At 36.8% G+C, this 21,598-nt stretch overlaps 1 protein-coding gene across 1 annotated transcript in view; it reads left to right on the forward strand.

Annotated features, from left to right (window-relative positions):
* Window positions 1-21,598, forward strand: part of COL19A1 (collagen type XIX alpha 1 chain) — a 339,117-nt gene that overhangs the window by 25,054 nt on the left and 292,465 nt on the right. The gene's annotated exons all lie outside the window — the stretch shown is intronic.

Here is a 21,598-nt window from a genome sequence, read left to right on the forward strand (position 1 = left end):
TGCCCATCCAACTCTGCTGGTGCAGGTGCGTTCCTTCTTGGTGCTGCGTGCTTCCAGCCACCTCGGTGCTTTCTCCACACTCACAGGAGACCTATCCACTGCCTCCCACGTTTCCATTGGGGCCCATCCAAGCAGCACCGCTGACACCAGGTACCACAGCCCATGCTGCAGCCACATGGTCAACCCGGGAGCCTTCAGGGGCCAAAGACCCACTCACCTTATCCTGCCAACTACGCCAATTGTCAGGTCCATGACTATGCCAAATGTTATGCTGGGGTCAAGTTCCAGCTCATGCTGAGGTCTGAAGGGAGTAGGTGGGTGAGCAGAGAGCTAAAAGAACACTTGGAGGGCTATAGGCAGGTGAAAGGTAGCTTTATTCAGCAGCTCTCTCATCAGCAGCTGACACACACTAGATCTCTCCCACTGTTCGCCTTGTCTTGGCTGCTTCATCTGGTGGCTCCCACACACAGCTACGTGGACAGCTCTCCCTTCAGGGTCAGCAGCTTAACTGTTTCTCTCTCTGTGCATGAGTGAGCTGAGCCATGTCCTGGCTCCCCGCTGTTCATCCGCAAAGATGGACACCTTTGATTCTCTGTTTCTCTGGGCACAAGTGCACTTGTACAGTGTCAGCAGGGCAATTATAACTTTCACAGACAATAGTGGCGTAGGGCTAAGGGATGGCCTTCCCATGTTATGGCTACATGGTTTTGATAACAAGCGGAGTTATAAGCCTGTGCTCTAAACTCACTGAGTCACTCTGGATGTTTACCTCAGCCTATCCTTGACCAAAGCACAGCCATGTTCCTTACAACATCATTGTACACTTAGAGGTGGCACAGGCTCAGGGGATATTTGAGGGGCTTTATGTGTTTTGTTGGCTTTAAATTCATGTCCGTTTCTTCAGTATTTATGGGATAGCAAATTTGGGGGCTTTAGAAGATTCTGGGTGGCATGCTACCTAGTTCTCTAGAGTTATTTGTTTAGAGGAAATTTTCTTGGCTTCTTATATCTACAAGTATCCCTAGTTATTTAAAATAGATAATTCATTATTTTTATACATATTGAGAGCTATAGCAAAGAAGATTATATTTTGATTATTTTAAAATTGTGTTTTGGCAGTTATCAGGGGAAATTGGTAAAATATTGAGTAAAAACAGATAAAAACACACACAAACACACATACTATGGAGTACCTTATTTTCTTGGCATAATGTAGTCTCTATCTAGCTTCCATTAGTTGCTTCAATAGAAAATTCAAATAAAATGTCTCAGTATTGAATATTTTAGATGAATGTTGAATTTCTACATGCTGTTGGTTCTGAAGGAACAACACACTCAGCTTGACTGGCCGATGAAGAAATTGATTTCAAATGTACCAAGGAAGTGAATTTTCTGATTCATTGTTTAATTCAAGTATGGTAAAGAGCCTTATCTCTTAGGCTCTTGATAGCTACTGGCTGTCTGGAATGCTATGTTGAGAAGGATTCTGAGGCCATAGTGGGTTTAGAGATTAAAGTGCTATGACCCATTAAAAAAAAGAGGGAGGGAGGAGTGAGCATATGTGTTCCATATCTATAGCCTCTCTGAATTAGGATGATTTCTGTAAGCTGGTGGCTTTTGCAATTGAAGCAGTGTCTAAGAATGAGGGGAAATGAGGCTACATTTGAAAAAATAACACAGATTAAATTTAATACGATTTATGAGATTACATAATATAGCTAGACACAGTGACATAAATGACATATATGATCCCCTTAGTATTTGTTACAAATAAATCTCTAGTAAAGGGGAGTCTTCTTTATCTGTGTCTCTGTATCTCTCTCATTCAATTGGTGTCTACTTCATGAAAGTAAAGATAATTTAGTTTCATAGCTTTATGTGAAAATGAGAGGTAGCTGGTAGGAGCTATTCTAATTTATGTTTATGGATTTACAAACATAATAATCTTTAGCAAGTAGGAAACCCAAACTACAAATTTGGAAGATGTATAATGTTTTTCAGAAATATTTGAACTCTGGATTTTAACAGTTCCCTTGAAAATAATCCAAAATATGGACAAAACTGTTATATGTGTTGTAGCATGATGTTTACCTTGTCTTTTCTATTGTTGAATGATTTATCCCATGGACTACCTTTTCTACATGGACCTTTACACTATCTTCAGATTATTCTTCTTCTTCTTATTATTATTATTTTTTTTTTGAGACGGAGTCTTGCTCTGTTGCCCAGGCTGGAGTGCAGTGGTGCCATCTCGGCTCACTGCAACCTCCGCCTCCCGGTTTCAAGCGATTCTCCTGCCTCAGCCTCCTGAGTAGCTGGGATTACAGGTGTGTGCCACCACTCCTGGCTAATTTTTGTATTTTTAGTAGAGACGGGGTTTCACCATGTCAGCCAGGCTGGTCTCAAACTCCTGACCTCAGGTGATCCACCCACCTCAGCCCCCCAAAGTGCTGGGATTACAGGCATGAGCCACTGCGCCCGGCCGATTTTTATCATTATAAATAACACTACAACATACAAGAAAGTTGTTTTTTTCCGTATTTAGGATTATTTTCATACAATTGAATTTTAGAAATAAAATTACCTGTTCATATTTAGGGATCTTGATATATACTACCAATTATGTTCAATCATTGTTTTCTCCATGTATTCTGCATATTTTCCAATATCTTCTGTAGCACTAGGAATTATCATGTTAAGATTTTGTGTTTTGTTTAACTTAAAACTTGTGCAGTTACAAATACAAGCTGTAGTTTACTGTATAATTTTCACAGAAGTTCCTAAAATGTTTCTGTTTTGCTAAAGGGTGAATAAGAGGTAGCATTCAGTAAGTCACTGAAATGAATGCAGTCTAGTCTAGAGCTTATCCTTTTACTCAGCAAGCATTTGTTTAGTGTCACCATGGGCCAAGCACTTTGCTAGGTTCTGAGCTTACATTGGTAAAAGAATGTGGATCTAGTCTTTCCTTCCTGGTACCTGCTAGAAAGATACACAAGTGCAAGGAAAAGCTACACTTTCCCCTTGCTTTGCCTTCATAGAAGGCAACTGAGATGTATTGCCTTCTATTGTTCAAGCTTAGACTGCATGACTCAAATTTCACCCCTTATAAAGGCTAAACTTCCTTAAGCATCACGTACAAGGCTAATTTTCAATGTTTTCATTCCTTCCCTCTTAAGGGACTATTTTGTAACACATAGTTCTTCTTTGAGTCCTCTCCAAGTTCTCAAAACAAATTCAGAGGCTGAAAACTTGTTCAGAACTCTGATATCGAAGCATCTACTTGCTGAGTGTTTTAGAAGGATTACTTTACAGTTCCATTAAGCTCTAGAGAATGCCTATTTATGCATCCCTTGGGTTTTCATTTGGGGCATTCCTTCATTGTGCAGATAGGAATTTTCCTATATAAGGATAGGTGACTTAGTTACAAAGTTGTCCAGCTGTTTTTATGAGATTGTATGACTGTTATACAAGATTATGTCATCACTGTATTTCCTTAATTGCAGTTTGGTATACCAAGAATCTGAGGTTAGTCATTAAGTCATACTTTTTTTAAATGGAAAGAACATATACAAATATTTACTTCTCAATAGTCAAAAGAACCTATTTTATTTTTTCTAGAAAATTCAGAATTGTTAGTAGGCAGCAATAAATTTCTTAGTATAGAAATAGCTATTAAGATGTAATATGAAATATTATTAGTTCAGTATTATTATTTACTGATTTTGGAAACATTTGATGTTATCGTCATCAAATCTAAGTAAGTTGTGATTTTCCTCTTTCAGATTTCATATAATTCAGTGTTGGGAAAAGTAGAACATGTCAGTAATTAATCGTATATGTATAAATTCTACAACATTCATATGACTTGAAGTTTTTTCTTGGACTTGAACATTCATTTATTAGCCAGAGAGAAATAAGTTTGTTTAAAAGGTACAGAAATGTTTTAAGTTTAATGTCTGTTTGTGGACATTAGTAGATAAAATCTTATAAAATTAAAATATTTTTGTGTTTCACATGAGTTAAAATGGAAAAACCATAAATCGATTTATATATTTAAGAAACTAAAGTTCTTATAGTAAGAAACAATAATGTCACTATTATTGCCTTCAAAGAATGTATTCTTAACAATTAAATTACCCAAAAAAGCCTCACATAAAATGGAATGAAAGTGAGAAACTGCAATTCATTTACAAACTTATCCATTTTCTAGCCTCAAATGTACATAAACTTTCTAAGGAAAAGAGGGTAGGTTCTCATTTCTGAGGAAAAAAGTAGTAGTTTTTCACTTGTCTTGTTGAAACACAGGACAGAACATTAGTAAAGAGTTTGCAGAAAGAGGTATAAGATACGGTTCTTGCCTCTAGGGAGTGTGTGATATCTCCTCTTAGGGGCTAGAAATGAAGACAAACTTAATTATAATTATAATTATAAGCATACAGTTAATGCTTTAAATGTTCAACGGGACAAATATAAGGACAAAATCCCTTATATTTGGGATGATAAAAAAAAATCTTGAAGACTATGGGATTTAAACTAGGCTTTGAAGACTGAAGAGACTACTGAGAGTCAGAGATGAATCAAGTTCTGGGGAGAGGAAAGACATCTAAGGTGAGGGAAGGCCCTAGGAGGTTCAGACATGGAAAAATCCAATAAATATAATTACATGAGATAATTTTTATATGAGAAAAACATTGACAACCCAATTTATCCATATCCAAGGTGGCAGGCAGTTTGATTTTCTCTGATGCTCACAAACATTACATAAGCCCCTGGCAAAAATTTTGAAGAACTGATATACGATTTTCCCCACAACATCCAGATGGCTTAAGTTCTAATGAAAGTCTACGGTCATTCAAAATAGGTAATAGGCCTCTCATATTGTATCATATAATCAGAAAGTTATTATTTTTCTTTAGACTCCATTGCTCACATCAGAACTCCCATTCTTTGGCCAGGCAGGAAATTGTTCAGATATATAAGCCTTACGGGGTAGAGATTACATCCAACTGATTCATGTTTGTGGCCCTCATGGTACCTGACACACAGTGGTGTTTAGTGCTACTTGAATTGATATGATCTTAAGTTTAAATTGAAGGGGTATTTGAAATTTATTGGTACAGCTACTTGCATATTTTAGGCAACCAATAATTTCTTTTCACCAGCACCTCAAAAAATAAGGCACCTTACTTCTAATTCTTGTACTAGATCTTTTCACCAAAGAAGACTTGAGGACAAGGCACATGTGACTACCCAGTTTCCAACAATGATAATTATTCTTATAATACCACTTTACATTTATGAGTGTTATATGATTTACAAAGTAATTTTGCCTTCTTGTATCAATGGTACCACAATGACTTCTGTGATGTAGTACTTTATCACCATTTTATAGATGAAAAATGAGGTTCAATGACATTAAGTAATTCACCTAAAATTTCAAAAATAATAAACAGTTGTATCTAGAACTCAGTTCTTCTGTCTCCAAATCCAGAATTAATTTCTACTTTATTATGACTAATTACATGTAAATTATCTTGTTGTGTCTATATGCCATTTACTTTGATAGTAGTGAGGTACTAGTTAAATGTACTACTTAGGAGTCATAATAAAGCAGATGTTTTCATAAAGTAATGAAACTGAAGTGTTCTATTTTGATAATTACTTGGGCCAGTCTAACAGGCATTGATTAATCTACCTCTACTGTTGGATTATATATTAGATTTTTTTCTTTTTCCAATCATTCTTTTATCCAATGAATCAATCTTGTAAGGGACAGCAGAGCTTTTCGCTTGGTAGGGTTGTGTGAATATATCTGTAGTGTACACTGCAGGTTTTCAGAGTGTACAAAAGAAAGGCATGTAAGCATGTACTTCAGTCCTATCTTTAATCTTAATTTGGCTCATAAAAATGCTATTTGAGGACTAATTAGTTATTATCCTTAGGTGGTTGCAAATGTGTTGCTTTTATAATGGTTGTAAACCTACGAATAAGCATGGTCTTAAATTTATGAATTAGAGAATTGACCTCAGTAGTGCTTGATGCTTTGTTATACTAGTGCTTCAGCATAGCTTTATAACAACTCTAAAGATTTTTCTGTAGGCTAATTGGACTCTGTGTATCATAAAATAGCATCAAATAGTCTAATCCTCCTTCTCAGACACAGTCAGATTGTAGGATATAATTATAATTTCAATAATAAACTTTGAAATCTATGTCAACTAAGGAAGAATAATTGTGCCAACTGATAAATCATTACTTTATTGTCATTTCAATTCTTTCAACTTAGCCACAAATGCTAATTAGAAAATAAACATGGTAGCAGAAAAACTATGCTTATGTTATTTTATGTGATTCCTGTAAGTTTCCTACATCTTGTTCATTATCTCATTTAGGTCAGCACTTATGTTTCCTAAGACACTTTTTTTTTCCAAATTAGGTGACATTTTAATAATTTTAGACTAAAGTAATAAAATATTCAAATAATTGACTTGATTAATTCCTTTCACCATGGCTATATCTAAGTAATTTGGAAACAATCATAAGTTCAGTGAAAAAAGTTATTTTTCTTATTTGAACAATCTCAACTTCTCTCTACTTCATAATTTCTTAGTTTCAGCTGTTCTCCCTGGAGGCAACCCCCCTTCTTTCAAAGGTTAACCCCTTCACTTGTGCTCTTAATCCTCTCCTAGCCAGCCTCCTCTAAGACCTTGATCCACCCATGATCTCCCTGCTCTTGGGTCTTCAGTGCTCCTCTCCACAGTATCCTGGCCTCTTACTCTACAAATATATACTTAATCCTTCCCTATTATAGAAACATTTTCCTTGGGCAGTCCCCTTTACTCACAGACTTCTTAAAAGAACAATGTTACTGTCCACTTTTACTTCTTCACACATCCCTTAGCCCATTAAAATCTGACTAGGACTTCTTGAACACTATGGAAATTTCTCCCTCATAGTTGCCGGTGACAGCTGTCCTATCTCCAATGCCAGCGTTGACCTAGGTGTTGCACTAAACTTCCTTTGTGAACCCATTTCTGTCTCTATCTGTCGTACCATGCCCACCTTTTCTGCCCATTGGAATCCTACATATCCTAGAAAGCTTAGTACACCTGCTATATTCTACCCTAAGCCCTCACTAATGTCCTTCAAGTTTCCTTCTTTTTTTGGTGGTCCAATACCACTTTTTCTATAATTCTTACATAATTCTGATCTCATTCTGACTTGTGTAATCTAAATGTTCTCAGGCCTCATTAATATGTGGATTTAAATGATATTATATTAACATCAATGCGTAAATTGATATGACTTCTACTTTCTACATACATAACTGCTTAAAACCTACTCTTGTTATTTCTGGGAGCCCCAAAAGTGATGCACATGTGTTCATGTTCAAAAGCAGATATGCTTTTCTTCTTGTTTTCTAATTTTCTTATCAATGCATGTTGCTGTTGCCATTGCTGGGGAGCTCTCTCCATGAAAATCCTACTCTGTGAGACCCAACCACTGCTCATGGCTGCTCATTCTTGGCCTACAGGTGCCAGAGTTACCCTGTGGCTTACGACTGTGTGAGGTGTGCATGTGTGCTTTGGAAGGTGGTGGCGGAGATCTAAAGACCCCTTCTCTAACTGTCCCTTCAGCCCCGAGGCAGTATATCTTGGGCACAGAGCCTCACAGAGTGTTTAATAAATATAGTCCTATCAACTCCTGGCTCACCATCATTTGTGAGTCTCAAAAGCCAGTAGAGGCCAGGCACGGTGGCTCACACCAGTAATCCTAGCACTTTGGGAGGCTGAGGCAGGCAGATCGCTTGAGCCCAGGAGTTCGAGATCAGCTTGAGTAACATAGCAAAACCCTGTCTCTACAAAATACAAAAAAGTTAGCCAGGTATGGTGGTGTATCCCTGTAGTCATAGCTACTCAGGAGCCTCAGGTGGGAGGATTGCTTGAGCCCAGGGAGGTTGAGGCTGCAGTGAGCCCTGATCATGCCACTACGCTCCAGCCTGAGTGACAGAGTGAGACCCTGTCTCAAAAAATTAAAAAATAAAAGGTATGAATACTAGGCAATTCTCTCTATTATCCTCATGTTTGCCTCTCTCTTCTGATTTACCCACAATAATAACGTAAAGTTTCTTTTGGTTAAGAGGGCTACATTGAGAAAAAATATTTTATGTTATATTGTCGTTATTATTTCTACCTTCAGCTTTGATGCCAGTGAAAGAAGAAATACTAACAAAGTATTTCATTCAATTCCCAAATGATAATAAATACTATATGCTAAACCCTGAGAATTTAAGGATGAATAGAAACAGTCCCCTCCATTGAATTATTTCTGTTTGGAAGGACAGGCCAAAAATGAGCTGTTATGGAATATAATAGCAATTTTTAGATATATGTATGATAAACTCTGAGAGAACAGATGAAGCCAGGAAAAGCTTCATAGAGGAAGTGAAAAGTTGAGCCTTGAAGTGTGAATTTACCAGGTGAGCCAAGGGGCCAGTGTGTGTTGTGGTAGTTAGAGGGAGCATCATGGTAGTTTTAAAGGTCAAAGCAATTTGAGGAATAGTGAGAAATCACATGTGGTTAATGAACACAGGTGAGAAGAATGTCTGGAGGTGGAGAAGACTTGAAAGTATGGGCTGTTCTGAAAGGTCTTACTTGCTGGCATGAGGGGTTTGAACTTTATTCATATTTAAAAAAAAGTGGAGATGTAGTAGCAATAGCACTACATGCTAGAAAAAAACAGCTGAGTGCATATGCCATTGGGAAAATCACAGCTTTCAATTAGGTCTAGGACCTCCCGGGCTGATCCTAAAGCAACAGTTGAGCTCTCGGACCCAAGGATACTTCAGAATTTAGAGGACCTTTTGGGGGCAGGGTTGGGTTTAATCCAGGGTTAAAAAAAAAAATAACCTTTCCTGGCTGAGGGACACCAGAAAAAACTAACCTTCAAAGTATCCTAATTTCTAAAGAGCAGACTGTCTAATTTATCCTTGGTTTTTGTTATCCTCATTTCTAAAGTATCCTCATTTCTAAAGAGCAGACTGTCTAATTTATCCTTGGTTTTTGTTATCTGGATGGCATCCAGTAGGGGGACTTGTTTTCAATGGGAAGTCGTTTACAATGCCACATTGAACTAGTGCTAATCAGATCAGGCGTGAGGTTATTAGAGAGTCATCCAAGCTTTGTTTTCCCATTAACAACCTATTTGCCTGAATCCCCTCAGCAAACACAAAAGGGCTAAGATTTCAGAGTCTCTGTGGCTGTGGAACTCCAACATCATCACCCAGCCTGGGAGGAAGGCATTTCAGACAAACCCTCTAGGCCCTGCTAGCCAAATTGCTTGTGACTTGACAGGTGATGGTGGATGTCAGCTGGGAAAGAAATGACTTACTATAAACTCCAAGCATCTCTCACTTCACTCTCAGGAAATGTAACTTGTATCATATTTCTCTTCCTGGAAGATATTCAGCAAGTCAGAGGCCTCACTGATACTTGTAAATACGGAAGTTCTTCCTAAACCCTGCCTCACACTTACTCAGAATGGCAGAATTAATTTGGAAGCCAGTTCTTGATATATAAAAATAGATTTTTTTCCATTTAGCTGTTTAATTTTATAAGCAAAATTAAATAAATAAAGCTTGGTCTTGTTAAATAAATAAATAAAGCTTAGTCTTGTTAAATATGATCTGGAAAATTCACTCTAGCTCTATCAAAATAGCACTTTGCTTTCAAGGCTTATGCTTTGAGCTGGTTGAAGAATTACCTCTGGAACCACTGTAATCAGTAATTAAACTTTTTAAACACTTTGCTATGTGAATGTATCTCACACACAAATTTTTAGAACATCATTTATGAAATGAAATTTCTCTAGAATAATAATGTCATCTTGCTTTTCAGCTTATGAGCACTGAAATTATAAAAGTTTCTTCATCTTTTTTTTTATATTTTAGTTCTTGTCTCACATTCCTTATTATTTATTTAAGCAAAAGATCAAACAGGAAACTGGTAATCATGAGTTTTCTTCCTAATCCTTTCTTGTTCTGTAGCTTGGTTTTATCCTTTCCTTTTTGTATATTTGAAACCAAACTGTTACTACACAGAGACGTAACCATATTACAAACTGTGGTTCTTTTAGGAACACTGAACAGAAACCTCAAATTTGAACTTGCTATACAATGAAATTGCTAATTACTTAATATACTAATAAGTAAACAAATTTATGAGCTTCATTATTGTCTTTATTTTTCTTGACAACAACCCACCAGGGCCTAGTCATGGAGAATAAATGCAACCTACTGTCTGCTTCTATCTCCCCATAAAACAACTGTCAATAAATATGAGCATGTACTTTAAAATAGTGAATTAATTTTAAAATTTTCTGCTTTTCCCCAACTTTGTCATACTTACAATGCTAACCATCTGGAAGGGAGTCTGAAAAGCAAAGTTTATCCTCTTAAGGCAGTTTGTATTGGCTTCTCATTAATTGGACAGCCGGGAATGCTCATTATTTGTTCAGTTGATACCCTCTGTTCCTGGGAGACCAGATACTTCACCTTCATTAAGTTAACTTTGTAGATAACAATGGCAGGCCCTGATTTCACAACTCAGGGAATGAATAGAATGAAAGTTTACTGTATGCCAGGAAAACCATAATGTAGGATTGGTGCAAAAGTTTCTCTTTCTTTCCGTCATCATTTGAGATAGTCACATGACCATTATTTTCACGTTTTAAGAAATTACTTATCTTTTAGTTAGGTTACCATTCTACTGTTGTTCTTCCCAAAGTATGAAAATCCCAATGTGTTACTTTTCATTAGGAAAATAAATACAGAGGTACTATTTATCAGAACACTTTTTACCTTTCTTCACATTACCTAGTTACTAGTATACATGCTGTTCTCATAATTTTCACTACTACTTCCTGAAAATTACACTCATCTCATCTTTTTTTTTTTTTTTTTTTTTTTTTAGACAGAGTCTTGCTGTTGCCCAGGCTGGAGTGCAGTGGCGCAATCTCAGCTCACTGCAAGCTCTGCCTCCCAGGTTCACACCATTCTCCTGCCTCAGCCTCCCAAGTAGCTGGGACTACAGGCACCCACCACCACGCCCGGCTAATTTTTTGTATGTTTAGTAGAGACGGGGTTTCACCATGTTAGCCAGGATGGTCTCCATCTCCTGACCTTGTGATCTGCCTGCCTCGGCCTCCCAAAGTGCTGGGATTACAGGCGGGAGCCACCGCGCCCAGCTTTAAATTACACTCATCTTTAAGGAAATGCTTGGTGAACCATGGCACACATTTACCTATGTAACAAACCTGTGCATCCTGCACATGTACCCCAGAACTTAAAATAAAAATAAAAATTAAAAAGAAAAGAAATGTTTGGTGAAAACTTCTGAGTTTTCTAGAAAATGATCTAAGGAATTAGAGAGAAAACATTCCTGATTTGTTTTCATCTTCTGTAGCATGGCTATCTTTTCCAAAATCCAATAGGCAATAATTTCTATTTTGAAGTCATAACTGTGTGTTTTGTGATACTTCCTGATCTAAGCTCAAAATGTCATTAGAGGAAGGAACTGTAATAATTTACCTTTCAGGGCTACTGGCCATGTAGGATGTGCAAATGTCAGAATACTTTGCTTGGAGCCCAAAATATGATTCATTGTTGTTGTTAATATTATAGTGTGATTGTAAACATTTTATTTATTCATTTCTTGAAATTAATATATTTACTTATATCCCTCCTTAATACTTAGGAAAATAGAGATATTTTTCCCCTCATAGTGCCAAAATATTACTTTTAAGTCAGGTTGGTAATGATGAGGGGAATTTTATTCTTAGCCAAAAAAGAAAGCTCAAAAAGATACAAGCAACTTGATATATTGGAAGAAACTAACCTTGGAATTAAAAGTCATAAGTTCAAGTTCCAACCTGACCTCTGGCAGAGTAAAGGTGAGGTAGTTATTTAATGTCTGCAATTTTAATTTCTCATTTATGAAGTGAGATGATTGATCTAAATTACTATCAAAGTCCCTTTCAGCTTTAGGAGTATAGAACTACAGGAAACTATGATGTGTGGTTTCTTATGACTAACACATTTCCAAGGACTTGAAGACTTCTATGAAGACACTTTTGGTGAAATATTGGAGCAGCTATTATATTTTGCTTCAGCCTGTAGAGATTTTAAACTTCTTTTTGAAATTAAGAAACTGATGTGTTTGTTAATGGACTTCTTTTTCTATCAAAGTTTTTGATTAACCTGCTTTAGAATCACATAGGATTTGCCTTTTCCATCTGTTGTTTTCCTGATGAATGTGATATAGCACAGTCTCATAAGGCCTCCATGTTAAGGCCTTATGCAAGATAACATAGATTTTATGCTGAGCAACATAAGTGTTAATCACCTACTAGGACTGGTTATAGGCGTCATTGTGGATTCTCATGAATGGAACAAATTTTTATGACTGCTTCCTATATGCAAGGTACTAGTCTAGATGCTTGATTTACAGCCACAAGTCTTGCAGGTCCCAGTTTTTGTGGAAATCACATTCCACAAAACGGGCAATAAATATGTAAACCAGTAATTCTTAAAAAGTCAGGTAGGCACCTATGAAGAAAATAGAACAAGGTAATGTGTTAGATAGTGACTAGGGTGAGGACAATCTTAGACTGTTCAAGGGAAGTGATATTTGAGCTGAGACCTGAACAGTAAGGAAAAGCCATCTAAATCAAGGGTGTCCAATCTTTTGGCTTCCCTGAGCCACTTTGGAAGAAGAATTGTCTTGGACCACACATCAAATATACTAACAGTAATGATATCTGATGAGCTTAAAAAAAATCACAAAAAAAATCTCATAATGTTTTAAGAAAGTTTACAGATTTGTGTTTGGGCTTCATTCAAAGCCATCCTGAGCTGCATGTGGCCAGTGGGCGGTGGGTTGAGTAATCTTGATGTAAATGAAGACCTCTGGGAAAGACTGTCCCAGGAGAGGAAACAGGAAGTACAAAGGCCCAAGGTCTCAATGAGCCTGGTGTGTTCAAGGAACAAAACTCAAGTCACTGTGCCTGGAGCCTGGGTGCCACACAGAGACTGGAATAGGAGATGATGTGTCAGAGGAAGGCAGGAGTCAGATCACATCATACCTTATGAGTCATGGTCAGAGAAATGCATCTTATTCTAGCAACCATGCAACACTTTTAGAAGGTTATAAGTAAGGGAGGGACCTGGTCTGATTTTAAAAGCTCATTCTAGCTGCTATGTGCAGGCCAGATTGTAAGGAAAGGAAAAGAAGGAGGACAATCAGGACACTATAACAGGAGTCCTGGGGAGAGATGGTGGCCGCTTGGGCTAGCGTGGTGATAGTGGAGATGGAGAGAAGTAGCCAGAGTCAAGATCTGTTTTGGTGATAAAAACAGTAAGGGCTTGGGGTGGTGGCTCATGCCTGTTATCCCAGAACTTGGGGAGGCCAATGCAGATGTATCCCTTGAGGCCAGGAGTTTGAGACCCACCTAGGAAACATGGCGAAATTCCATCTCTACAAAAAAATACAAAAAATTAGCCAGGCATGGCTGCATGTGCCTATAGTCCCAGCTACATAGGAGGCTGAAGTGGGAGGATCACTTGAGCCTGGGAGGTTGAGGCTGCAATGAACCGTGACAACACCTCTGTGCTCCTGCCTGGGTGACAGAGTGAGACCCTGCCTCAAAAAAATAAACCCATAAAAAAACACACAAAAACCAGTAAGACTTGCTGATAGGTTAGATAGGATGGGGGATAACAAAGGAAAGGCAGGAATAAAGAATAACTTGCAGGGATTTGGGTGGGGCACCTGAGTGAATAGCCATGTCTTTTATTGAAATGCGGAATCCTTGTGGAAGGATGTGCTGAGGCAGCAATATAAAACGTTCAATTTCAGTTATTTAATTACAATGCCTTTCCCCTCCACGTGGAGGTGCCTACTAGGGACTTAGGTATGTAAGTCCAGAGCACAGGAGAGAGAAATAGACAAGGTTTATCTTGGTTGCATCTCACATCCCCTCCTTTTTGGAACTTTCCTCCCAAACTCCCACTGCCTTAAGGTGACACATTTGCTGCCCAAGACTCAGCATCTCATCTTTGTCTGTCTAACTCAGGAGAGCTTCCTGCTCTGGATTTGTTCTCTCTCTGTGTCTTCCCTCTTAGAACTTCTTTGCTTCATAGCAGTCCCCACAGATCTCTGCTCTGTGCTTTCCAAGGTGAGAATTAATTATTAGACAGTTTGTTAGTAATGTGTGACTGACTTTTTGGGACTATCTCAATATTAACAGAGCTTGTGTTTTATAAACATAAGGATTTTCCAGACAGGAAGAAAGCTCTAAAAGTAGACAATTAGGTGTTTTGGCTTGTTAGTGAAAGCACTTCATAGTTAGGAAGAAAGTTGAATGTACAATCTATTTAATAACAATTATACAAATATAGAGTGATCAAATGCTTCCTGTATCTCATGCCAAGATCTTTTCTGTAATACAGAAACCTTTTAGGTTTTATTCTATTTGTATTTCCTAATGGTTTTAAGTAAATTTTGACCAGAAAAAAAATTTTCATTAATCAGGTAGGAAAAAATCTAGAGAATGAAGTTAATATGGAATTTGGACAAATATAATTCATTCTTAAAGTCCTATACAGTAGAATTGCTTCAGAGTTAATAAAATGTTATTTTTTATCCAACTCCATGTATATTACTACTATTAACTTTGTAATTAAATACTCCGTTTTAAGTAAATGGGTGAAATATTGTCATAGGTATGTTTTTATTTGAAAGTTTTTTGTTTTGCGTTTTCTTCTAATGCTTCAGTGATTTACTTATTATAAAGGCTATAGGTTGGGAGTTCTAGACTTTTGCAACTTAATTTTTACCTACCAAAATAGAAAAAATAATATTTGTTAGTGCCCTTATCAGTTTTTAAAGAATTTGCCTCACCGCCAACATATTGAGGCATATGGCCTTTTATGTGTGTGAGGGGGTGCAGTATGTGTCAATTCTCCCTCATCTCTGTCCTTGAAGAATATAGGGATAATTTATAGGTTCACATCAGAGGTTAGGGTTATTTTTCCCAAGATGTGAATAGTTGTAATTTTTAAAAACCTGATCATCTGCCCAATTCATGCCCCTTGCAAAAATTGAGAAAGTAGAGAAAATATAAAGAAAAAAATAAAAATCTTTCTTAATCTTAACACCAAGAAAGAAACATTTTAATGTTAAGATTTTTATGAAATAAATTTTTTATTGGGGTCAAAGCCTCACTGGCAGTGGTTCTGACACCTGGACACTGCTTGTACTGTAATTAGTCATTTTTAAGGAGCCCTATTTCTGATCCCCTGGTCACTTCCCCGACGTTTCATGTGGTTTTCTTCCATTTTATGATTAAACAGAGGGCTGCTGTACATAGAGAATGTCAGAGAGCAGATGCAAGCTACATTTTAGATTTCTGCAACATTGAAGTGAATTACAAGTTTAAAGGAATCCAAGATATATGAATTACAAGGCTTCAGAGATACTCCAGATTATATCTAGAGCTGGCTCCCACCCTCAGAGGCCAGTGTGAAGTGGACTCCCAGGCAACAGTTTTCCCTTGACATGCCTGGAGCACTTCGACCAACTTTAGTTTGACTGTATGATGTTTAGTTAGCCATATATTTAAAATATTGATTTTATATTGAACATTTTATTAATCTGATATACTTGTGCCCCGTAGGCCCATGAATATTTAGATGACATTAATTAATGTGTAGAAAAGTAGACAATTTAAAATAAAGTATAAATTACACTTAAATTTCACTGAGTCTAGGCTTCAAATGTAGGTTAGTATTAATTTATGTGGATAAAATTTTTATTTATGACATTGAACTACATACAACATGTATAAAATGGAGGGAAGGGAGGAAATATCCCATTGAGAATTTCTAGCCATGTATATATATACACGTATATATATATACGTGTATATATATATATATATATGAATGAACTTAGCAAGTAAGGATCAACGATATTTTTCGTAATGGGAGTATCACTGAATAAGCAATGGATAGGATTTCTTATAGGAAATTACACTCCATTCAAAATATTCAAGCATGGATATCTTAGACATAGCAAGCTGTCATTATATCTCTCTGGTAACCCAATATGGCCTCTTTTATAACAGAAATTTTGGCAAGACCCAGAGAAACTATTCTGTGTCATGTTAAGTGTTTGTGCTTGTGTGGTATAAACAACAAGCATAGTTTGTAAGAGTAGATATATTTTTTAATATTTTATTTTTAAAATGCAGAAGTTTTTCTTCAAATAGCATAATCTTGGCAAGCAAAATCACATTTGGTCTTGAAAGCACAATATAAATTTCTGAAAGGGAAATATAGTAATTGTAAGGATTTTCATTCATTATAAACTTAGATTAAAAAATCAATTATTCTTTAAATATAACTAAATTTATTTCAATGTATATTTTAAAATATAATTGTTATATATAAGTATTGATAATCTTATTTTTTTGTCACAGCAGAAACTACTCATGAGAGCAAAAATATTTTCAGCTTTGGAACTAGATTATAAATTATTGAAAAATAATTCTATTTAGGTTTTTTTTTTGAGATGGAGTCTTACTCTGTCACTCAGGCTGGAATGCAGTGGTGCAATCTCGGCTCACTGCAACCTTCACCTCCTGGGTTCAAGCAATTCTCCTGCCCCAGCCAACTGAGTAGCTGGGATTACAGGCGCGTGCCACCATGCCTGACTAATTTTTGTGTTTTTAGTAGAAATGGGGTTTCACAATGTTGGCCAGGCAGGTCTCAAACTCCTGACCTCAAGTGATCTGCCCGCCTCGGCCTCCCAAAGTGCTGGGATTACTGGTGTGAGCCACCACACCCGACCTCTATTTAGTTTTTGTTTATTAAACATCAAAGTATCATATCAAAATTAAGTACGTCTGTGTCTCTCATTTGCTGGATCACTCACTCATTCAACAGATAAAGTGCCCTGTTGGGTCTGCACTTAGGCTTTGTGAGTGATACAAAGATATGTTAAATGCTGTCCTTGCTTTCAAAGAGCTTTCAGTCTTAATAACAGATGGACTGGTGACTGCATGACTATCATCCTAAGTAGAAAATGAAGAGAAAAATGTTTTTGTTGTCTTTTGCTTTGTAAGAAACCACTACAAAACTTAGTGGCTAAAAATAACAATTTGTTATTTCTGAAGGATTTCAGAAAATCTACTCCTCAAAAAAAGCAATAAGAACAGAGGCAAAATTTGTCAAAATCAATATATTCAGAACTTTTTAAGGGGCTTTCACAATCTAATAAGTGATTATTCAAGAAAAACATTGAATCTCAGTAAGACTAGCAGGCTTTATGGCATTTTAACTTATCCTATTCATATCCCTCTCTCTCCAACACATGGTGGGCTTGAAAACCAGTAGCTTCAGAATCACAGTGAAAACTAGCTGCCTAGCAGCTGCTGGAAAGAGAAGAAAGAGTGTGAAGTTCATTAAAAGCTCAATTTTCAGGGAATTGCCATTATTTTTCCTGCCTGGTAGTTCCCTAAAAACCCCAATTCTTAGTTGGTCTTTATTTGACCTGATCAGAGCTTGTAAGAATAGCCTTTTCTTCTGGACATTAATTGAAAATAATCAGTGGCAGTTGTTTAATATTGCAGCTGCTTGAGGCAGCAGTTATAACTGGAATAAACAAGAAGCTGATCAAAAAAATTTTTAAAGAAAAAACCAGGGAAGAAGACATCCATAGAGGGCACTAGAAAGCTCCAACATATTTGTAGGACTCCAGACACATATTTCTATGTTACATGGCTGTGTGAAAACTCAGGAAAGGCCTGAAAAGGCCTTAAAATCTTATCTCTGGCCAAACTCCAAGCTCTGAACAAGCAGAACATGAAGGCTAAGGTGATTTATAAACTACCAGCCTGAACATTTAAGGCATTTTCCATCACACACATAGGCCTTCAGCAAAGGCTGGGATGCTTTTAGGTCAAAGGTGTTTAACTATTCAATCATTAGTTGACTACTAAGCTAAATGAGCAGAGACTGCAGGAGTCACACACTTTACAGAATTTATCCAGGAAAGTGACTAAGCAAATAAAAAGCAGCAACAATAAAGAAAACAGACAGCACCAACAGCAAATCATTGACAGGTAGAGTCTAATTTCCAATGTTACCATATTATATTATTTTAAATGTCTACTTTTCTTTCTTTTTTTAAATTATACTTTTAAGTTCTAGGGTACATGTGCACAATGTGCAGGTTTGTTACATATGTATACATGTGCCATGTTGGTGTGCTGCACCCATTAACTCATCATTTACATTAGGTACATCTCCTAATGCTATCCCTCCCCCCTTTCCCCACCCCATGACAGGCCCCGGTGTGTGATGTTCCCGTTCCTGTGTCCAAGTGTTCTCATTGTTCAATTCCCACCTATGAGTGAGAACATGCAGTGTTTGGTTTTTTGTTCTTGCGATAGTTTTCTGAGAATGATGGTTTCCAGCTTCATCCATGTCCCTACAAAGGACATGAACTCATCCTTTTTTATGGCTGCATAGTATTCCATGGTGTATATGTGCCACATTTTCTTAATCCAGTCTATCACTGATGGACACTTGGGTTGGTTCCAAGTCTTTGCTATTGTGAATAGTGCCGCAGTAAACATACGTGTGCATGTGTCTTTATAGCAGAATGATTTATAATCCTTTGGGTATATGCCCAGTAATGGGATGGCTGGGTCAAATGGTATTTCTAGTTCTAGATCCTTGAGGAATTGCCACACTGTCTTCCACAGTGGTTGAACTAGTTTACAGTCCCACCAACAGTGTAAAAGTGTTCCTATTTCTCCACATCCTCTCCAGCACCTGTTGTTTCCTGACTTTTTAATGATTGCCATGCTAACTGGTGTGAGATGGTATCTCATTGTGGTTTTGATTTGCATTTCTCTGATGGCCAGTAATGATGAGCATTTTTTCATGTGTCTTTTGGCTGCATAAATGTCTTCTTTTGAGAAGTGTCTGTTCACATCCTTTGCCCACTTTTTGATGGAGTTATTTGTTTTTTTCTTGTAAGTTTGTTTGAGTTCTTTGTAGATTCTGGATATTAGCACTTTGTTAGATGAGTAGATTGCAAAAATTTTCTCCAATTCTGTAGGTTGCCTGTTCACTCTGATGGTAGTTTCTTTTGCTGTGCAGAAGCTCTTTAGTTTAATTAGATCCCATTTGTCAATTTTGGCTTTTGTTGCCATTGCTTTTGGTGTTTTCGACATGAAGTCCTTGCCCATGCCTATGACCTGAATGGTATTGCCTAGGTTTTCTTCTAGGGTTTTTATGGTTTTAGGTCTAACATTTAAGTCTTTACTCCATCTTGAATTAATTTTTGTGTAAGGTGTAAGGAAGGGATTCAGTTTCAGCTTTCTACATATGGCTAGCCAGTTTTCCCAGCACCATTTATTAAACAGGGAATCATTTCCCCATTTCTTGTTTTTGTCAGGTTTGTCAAAGATCAGATGGTTGTAGATGTGTGGTATTATTCTGAGGTTCCATTGGTCTATATCTCTGTTTCGGTACCAGTACCATGCTGTTTTGGTTACTGTAACCTTGTAGTATAGTTTGAAGTCAGGTAGTGGGATGCCTCCAGCTTTATTCTTTTGGCTTAGGATTGACTTGGCAATGCGGGCTCTTTTTTGGTTCCATATGAACTTTAAAGTAGTTTTTTCCAATTCTGTGAAGAAAGTCATTGGTAGCCTAATGGGGATGGCATTGAATCCATAAATTACCTTGGGCAGTATGGCCATTTTCATGATATTGATTCTTCCTATCCATGGGCATGCAATGTTCTTCCATTTGTTTGTATCCTCTTTTATTTCATTGAGCAGTGGTTTGTAGTTCTCCTTGAAGAGGTCCTTCACATCCCTTGTAAGTTGGATTCCTAGGTATTTTATTCTCTTTGAAGCAGTTGTGAATGGAAGTTCACTCATGATTTGGCTCTCTGTTTGTCTGTTATTAGTGTATAAGAATGCTTGTGATTTTTGCACATTGATTTTGTATCCTGAGACTTTGCTGAAGTTGCTTATCAGCTTAAGGAGATTTTGGGCTGAGACAGTGGGGTTTTCTAGATATACAATCATGTCATCTGCAAACAGGGACAATTTGACTTCCTCTTTTCCTAATTGAATACCCTTGATTTCCTTCTCCTGCCTAATTGCCCTGGCCAGAACTTCCAACACTATGTTGAATAGGAGAGGTGAGAGAGGGCATCCCTGTCTTGTGCCAGTTTTCAAAGGGAATGCTTCCAGTTTTTGCCCATTCAGTATGATATTGACTGTGGTCTTTTCAATGAACAATTAGAAGATATGCAAAAAACAAGGTATGCAAAACTATGTACAGATAAAAGAGTGGCCAATAGAAACTGTTTCTGAGGAAACCTAGACATTGAACTTACTTAACAATAACTTTGTCTGCTATTTTAAATATATTTAAGTAACTAAAGGAAACTATAATGAACTAAAGAAAAGTATGAGAATGATGTCTTACCAAATAGAGAATATTAATAAGTAGAAATTATTAAGAAGCATCAAATCAAATTTTTGAATAGAAAAATATAAAACAGAAATGAAAAATTTACAAGAGGGGCTCAAGAACTGATCTGAGGTAGGAGAAGAAAGAATCCAGGAACTTGAGGATAGTTCAATTAGTCTGCAGATCAGGGGGAAAAAAATGAAGAAAAATGAACAGAGTTTCAAGACTGTGTAACACCAGCAGGCATGCATAATAGGAATTCTAGGAGTGGAGAGAGAGTAAAGAAAGACTATTTGAACAAATAAGAAATGCAAATTCCTCAAATTTGGTAAAAATTATTAATTTATACATTTAGGAAGCTCAAGAGACTCCAAGAAGGACAAACTGAAAGAGATCCACACTTAGTCACATGATAACCAAACTGCCAAAAGTCAAAGACAGAATTTTTACAGCAGCAAGAGAGAAGTAGTTAACCAAAACAGAAAACAAGAAGTTCTCAATATGAGTAAGCTGACTTCTCATCAGAAACTATGGAGACCAGAAAGCAGTGGGATGACATAGTCAACCTATTGAAGGAAAAAGACTGTAAATCAAGAATTCTATATCCAGCAAAACTGTCCTTCAAAACTGAAGGTGAAATTAAGAATTAAAAAAACCCAGAATTTGAGACTAGTGCATCTGCCCTACAAGAAATAGGAAGGAAATCCTTTAGGCTGAATGAAAGGAAACTAGACAGTAACTCAAATCCAAACAATGACATAAAAAGCACTGGAAAAGTTAATTACATAAATAAATATAAAAGCCAGAATAAATGTACTTTGTCTGTGTTTCTTTTATTTTCTTATCAGATTTAAAATACAGTTGTATAAATACATACATACATAAAGCAATATTAGAAATCTTCATTGATGGGAATATAAAATATAAAGATGTGATTTATTTGTATGACAATAGCACAAAGCAAGAAAAAGCTAACAGGTATATAGAAGCAAAGTGAAAAATAAAGGTAAAATATCCATGTTATATTTAGCATGGTCTTCAGTTGGG

This window comes from Pongo abelii, chromosome 5 (genome assembly GCF_028885655.2).
Source record: "Pongo abelii isolate AG06213 chromosome 5, NHGRI_mPonAbe1-v2.0_pri, whole genome shotgun sequence".
In the NCBI taxonomy this organism is placed as follows: domain Eukaryota; kingdom Metazoa; phylum Chordata; class Mammalia; order Primates; family Hominidae; genus Pongo; species Pongo abelii.